Genomic DNA, 6,443 nt, shown 5'->3' with positions numbered 1-6,443 from the left:
TAAGGGCAAAAGCGGATCTTGTGGAATTGTAAGTCCAGTAATTATGGACAGATGAAGTGACAAACAAAGCTGGTGGAGAAACAGCCACGCTGACACAAAACTTACTGGCAGTACTGACACGGTGGCGTCAGCCTGAAACTTATTAATGGATTTATAGCATGAGGGAGTTTATTTTTTATTTGTGAGTATTTCTGTAAAACTTTATTAGTCTGTTAAAACGGTGTGTTTTCTTCTTTGGTTACAGACAGGCGCAAGCTGAAGTTAAAAGACTAGCCTTTTAGGAAGACTGAAGATTGAAAAGATATGTCTAATACTGTCATGGTCCTGGGCCATGTGGGCCCAGTATTCTTAGTTTTCATGTATTTTTGTATTTTGTTCTTTATTTAGGCCATGCTTCCTGGGTTGATCTGTTACGTTGTTCCTTATGTGTTTTCCCTTCGTGACTCTTACCCCCTGTGTGCCCCTCTGTGTATTTATGAGCCCTCGTCTCTCTTTGTGTTTTATTCTATGTTTTCCCCAGCCCGTTATGTCTGCGTTCTCCCCGTGCTCTCTCTCCTCCTGTTTGAACCTCTGTGTACTTCCTGCTTTACTTTGCCCATCTCCCATCAGTGTTACGTTCACTCCTGCCGTGTCTTGTTATGATTATCAGTGTCACCTGTGTTCCCCGTGTGCATCCACTTCCCCTGATCATCCCTCATGTGTATTTAGTCTCTGTGTTTCATACAGTCTGTGTCGCGTCGTCTGTGTTCCCACCCTCCGTGTTTCCATGCCTGGTCTGTTGTCTTCCAAGCCATAGCCTCACCATAGTTTGTTCCCAGTTTAGGTTTTTGTTTAGCCACGCCATCCCTGCTGTATTTGCACACCTTGTTTTCAGCCATATTAAAGGCTCGCCTTTTGTTAAAACTCACTCCCGTCTGCTCACTTGTGTACGCACCTGGGTCCATTACACGCATTCTCCACTCGGTCCGTGACAAATACCATAGCAAAATCCCTGAAAATGTGTTTATATTATGCTTGTACTTTTGAACACTTAAAGCAAATAAGATAAGATGTGTTCAGTGAGATTTTGTCACACTGGATAGAGCCACTGTAGCATTTTCCACATTTTTAAGTCTTTGTGGTAAGCTTAGAAAACCAGCTGTCTGTGGTAACTTTGGAATGTCTCCATGAATCTCCTCATCTAGCTGGATAAGACACTGAAAATTCCAAAGGATTGCTTTAATGTTAACCCCATTTTTATTTTTCCAAGGTTTTGACGCTGCCTGCCATGTTTCTGTACGTAGGTGTGCGCGTAAAATGTCAACACAATATGTCAGCCTACACTGCATATCTCTGGAATTTGTCTCATAGTGGTCCAAACGACTGCTAACTGTTATTAATCAGTTAGGGAGCAATGTAAACTCAGTGACATCGACAGATGGATTAACAGGAGCTTTTGACACAAATTACCGACAGTGTCTTTTGGAGCAGTCAGTGTGATATAGAGCAGGTTAACAGGTTAACTGATAGTTCTTCCACAATGAACAACACATCTGGAAAAAGCACTAGTGTTCCAACTCACACTTTGGGTCATTTCTGACAGTGACTAATATACACAACTTGTCACTGTGTTTGTTCATTGGGTGCAACTGAAGCACAGTGACCCTGATAGCGCTGAAGGTTCACCTCCCATCTAGTCCCCTTTGATAAGTAAAGCCCCAATTTAGACAACGGTGAGGCGTTGATTTGAAGAGTGCCTGATATTTATAGGTGGCAAAAATGTAGGAAACAGCTAAAACAGTTATTTACTAGAGGAAAGAGGCAAGCCCGAAGATACACACATAGTATGACTCAGACTCTTAAATGCGTGATGTGGATGTGGCATTTGGTCTCAATTAATTTGTTTTCAGTGTTTTTGTCTTTGTATATCAAACAACAGTGGTTGTGCAATTAAAGGAGGGGTTTAAACATAAGAGTTGTGTTTTACTGGTCGCTGACAAAAACTCCAGGAGGACGGTTTTCAGGAACTCTTACTGCTTTTCAGCCATTTCAAAGCACACAGTCAGAAAGTGCTTCTTCTTCGTAGCAACACATGGTGGTCCTGCCCTGGAGCAAGCCTGGGATTACTGATTCAATTAAGGTGTCCCTATTCATATTTCATAAACACTAGGGTTCATGGATAGATGTCCACAGTCATACACACCAAGGAGCAACGATTTTATGCTGAGGGGTTTTCTTTGAGCAAAAGATCTTGTGCATTTTGATGCAGTGCACGGCACTGCCCTGCTGCTTTTCCGCGCATCCCCCTCTGTTTTCGTTTTGCTGCTGACGGAAATGTGTCTGCCATTTCTGTATGCGCGTAAATCACCCACCAGTGAGGTAGAAAAAACAGCAGTAAGTACATGTTGAAGGCAGATGTTTAGTCTGTGCCTCTCACCATTATTATTATATGTATCTGTCAGCCAAAAGCAATTATGGTTAAACATATTTAAAACCAATGGTCAAGGCAGAGAGTATTAAAGAATTTTTTTTCTCAAACGGCCTGATTTAGCCTTATTTTAAACGTGGAGTCATTTTACTGTACAAGGCATTAAACTTTGACTTCACAAACCCATGTAAACAACGCATATGCGTTCACAAAAATTCACCCTCACCCCCTCACCTGTAGGTTATGTTGATGGTTACCATGATGATGGATGAGAATCCAAAAGAGACCAGATGGCAACTTCCACACATCACTCCAGAGGCGTAACCCATTCCTCCTCTTCACAGTCTGTGACCGCAGACCACTGCCTTGGTCTGTATTTCCCATTACTATACCTATAACAAAGAAATATGTCCTGAAAGCTGAATCACAGGAAGAAGAAAATGGTGACCACATAGCATTTTTGATAACTGTTTTGTAACCACCTGAGCTTTGACACATTGTGGTCTTTAGCATTAGTTTTTGCAAAGGGCGAATTCATTTACTACACTTTGGTCCCATAGACATCCATGCAAGATGTACACCCACATAGGGCCTCAGCTGAGGTTTGACAGCACACGGTTGGAGAGAGGTTGAGCACAAATGGGCTGTGACAGAGTATATACAGACTTATTTCCACTTATCTCAAGACTTAGGTTAAAAGTGGTTCCAAGTATAAATTCATATGCATGAAGGTGTGCACAGTAGGTCTTATACTGTAATACTCACACTCAGCAGACACAGCTAAGCCAACCATAACACCCCGGCTTCCCGGTCAGAAAGCGCCCCTGCTTGTCTCTCTTTCTTGGTTCATTTCTCCATGTTACTCCCTTCTCTGCGTGATATCACTCACACTGAAACTTCAGTTCTCTGACGAAATGCAAAAAGTGCATTTATGTGTCTTGCAAAGATTACTCACTCCAGTTATATCATATAGTGTAATGACCGCTGGAGGAAACAAGTACTGATACATGCCTGCAGATTCTAAGTATGTCTTATTGGCCATATGATAACCACCTGTGTAAACGCTTGGAGTGCATCATGGCTCGAAAACACTGGATCCTCAGAGTGTTGCTTCTGTTGCTACGGAAGACCAGAAACATGACCTCTTTGCTCTGCAGGTGGTCAGTAGTAGACATACACATAGGCACAGTTTCATGCATAAATGTATGTATCAATCTATGCATATTTACCCGGTGCTTGATTTTAATATTTTTTATTTCCTTTTGTTTTTCTTAAATTATGACAAAGTGCAGTTCAGTGCGCATTGCTGTACAATACTTAAAAAGACAAAAATGGAGAGTTTGCATGTGTAATTTAGGAGAGCAGTGGGAATGCATGTCAATCTCTGCAGGTCAAACAGGAGGTGCGAGAGGCTCCTGTTGAACAGGGTGCATATTGACACAGCATTATCATGAATGAAAATATTTTCTGTGTTCAGCGGGCATGAAAGGAAAGCCACCAGACATTTTGACATGGCCTGTTCAAACAAACATTAGACACCAGTATTCAATCAAAAACACATTCACCCTCGCAGGCTTCTAAAACAGCAACTAGGAAGGAAGAAGGCATTTAATGATGTGAAAACAGGCAAAAAAAAATGTGACCATGAATGTTGCCATCCTTGCAATCTGATGCATTCACAGACTGCAGACATTGCAGACCAAATATCTCTGCAGTGCACTACATACTGAATAAAAATTTCAGGCATTGGTGGAATCCCAGGGACACGTGTAAGAGGACAGAATTTCAATGGAGCTGGTAAGAAAGTAGCTGCTGTTGTTAATATGTGTAGGGGTGCTGCTTTGATGGGCCCTGGGTAAAAAGCTAACAGTGAAACTGGATTCGTACAAATAGCAACATTGAGGGCTGAAATGAAACACACAAATCAAGAAAACGTAAGGGAAGCAGGGACACACTGAATGAGGATAGTACAAAAAATAAAAAAGGAGTGCAGACAGAGGTTATTTGAGCTTTTATTGTTTCTGGATTGAGGCATATTCCTGACTGATTACTGCTGTTAGACAGGGTAGAGGAATTAGATACCCATTCAGTCAATGATGGGATAATGTAAGCAAAAGAATGCATTGCCAGACTATCTACATTAGACTCTTTAAATGGCTATTAATCTTAGGCACTGGCTTAAGAGATCGGAAATGAAAATGTTCTGCAGAAGCTTTCATCTGGAGCGGAGCTAAAATATGTTCTTGCATTAATGCCTGGGTTCAAACTGATGAAACTCTGTGTCACAGTCAATCTGACGGTGCCAGCTCTGGGAACTTTGACGATGAACAGTTGTCTCATGCTCAACAACAGATGAGAGTCTATAATTGCACCAGGCAATGAAATAACAGAGATAGTATATGTTACAAGACCTCCATATACATACAAAGTCCTTCTGTTCTGCAGGGAACAGGTGCAACGTGGGAGTGTAGTCATGATATCCTAGGGTGGGGAAGGGGCGTGGGGTTGCTGGTGCAGCTGCCACGTACAGCCTAATGCAATCATTTCTGTGACTGCATGTCTTTTAATTGCTATTTGTTGATGAGGACATTTTTATAGAATCTGTAATGTTAACACTACTGTATGTGCTGTTTTCAAGCTTTCTTTCTAATTACTAAGTCACATTTGTTTGTTTTGCACTCCCCTTTTTGCTGCTGTTAATTGACTCGGGGATCTCAAATATGAATGAGTACTGTCACTGGGAAATGTACTCATTAAATCCCTGCTTCACAAATTGAAAAGCAATGCAAAGCAGACACAGATTTGAGAATAACAAAACAAATTTATTTTCTTTTTTTCTGTAGTGACTGATGGGTTACTTGGGGTGCTAAGCATGGATCAGCATGACTTAATGTTGATGTCAACACACTGCCATGAGAAAGAACAGAGAAAAACAGATGTATTTCAGAGAGGTTCACAGAAGACAGATATAGATCTGCTCCAGTGGATTGACGTCTATGTTATTTTCTTGAAGGGTATCTGCAGATTCAGTAATGACTCCAATCTCTTCTTGTACTTATTTTTGCGTGTTTCAGTAAGTTTTTGCATGTGTTTGCAAAACATGTTCAGTCAATCTTTTCCACAATGCTGACAAGACCTGGATACCTCAACTTAAACACCGTAACAGATACACAAGGGCTGCGGGAACCTGGGATAGAAATTAACTTTAGACAGACTACAGAAACAAAAGTCCTGGTAGGATAAATCAGAGAAGACGGTGCAGCATACACTAATAACAAGGTTTTAAAGAACTGATGAGTTTGATGGATGGGGAGGAAGATAAAAAGAAAGAGAACCTAAGCAAGAAAGGAAAAATCTTCATGAAAGGAACCTTGTACATGGAAACCCATGGTAACAGTGGTAATGACTATCCACATGGAAACAAGCACAAAGAGGGAAATAATTGAAAATGAAAAGAAGTGCCAGTTAACCTTGGCTGTGGTCCATATTAATGCAGAAGGGGCAGGAGCCAAATGAAGGTAGTGAAGGAGTAGAGCAAGGGTAGAGAAGAAGTGGGGGTAGTCTGTAGAGTGACATTAGAGGAGGGGAAGTCTGCCTGGGAGACACACTGCACTTAATCCAGCTGCCTGGGAGGGAAAGACAGATCCTGAGGCAGTTTAGAGGAAGGAGCAGGCAATTTTCAGCCCTTCTATCTGATACAAACTCAGTCCATTTCTAACCACACACACACAGGCTTTTACTCAAACACACCACACTGTGGCAGGTGGCCTCTGCCCAGATCAGTAGCTGTGGTAGAAACCATCTCAAGTGACTGACAGAGGTTTCAACTGAGGTTTGGAGCCTCCCTGACTGAGCGTGAGCAGAGTTAGGAGCTGGAGCTTTACTTTCTTTCCTAGTGCAGAGAGACCACACGTCAGGCACGAGGCTCTCCACTCCTCCCCTCTTCTACTCATCCTTTGCTTGGGCTCTCGTCCAGAGAATGACTGGCTCCAGTGGACCCAAGAGGAGGAACACAGACTGAAGACAGAGCACACCA

This window comes from Diplotaxodon limnothrissa, linkage group LG7, assembly GCF_057381915.1.
Source record: "Diplotaxodon limnothrissa isolate DT_005_m linkage group LG7, D_limnothrissa_male_GT1.1, whole genome shotgun sequence".
Classification (NCBI taxonomy): Eukaryota; Metazoa; Chordata; class Actinopteri; order Cichliformes; family Cichlidae; genus Diplotaxodon; species Diplotaxodon limnothrissa.
Note: the sequence above shows the minus strand (reverse complement) of the source record.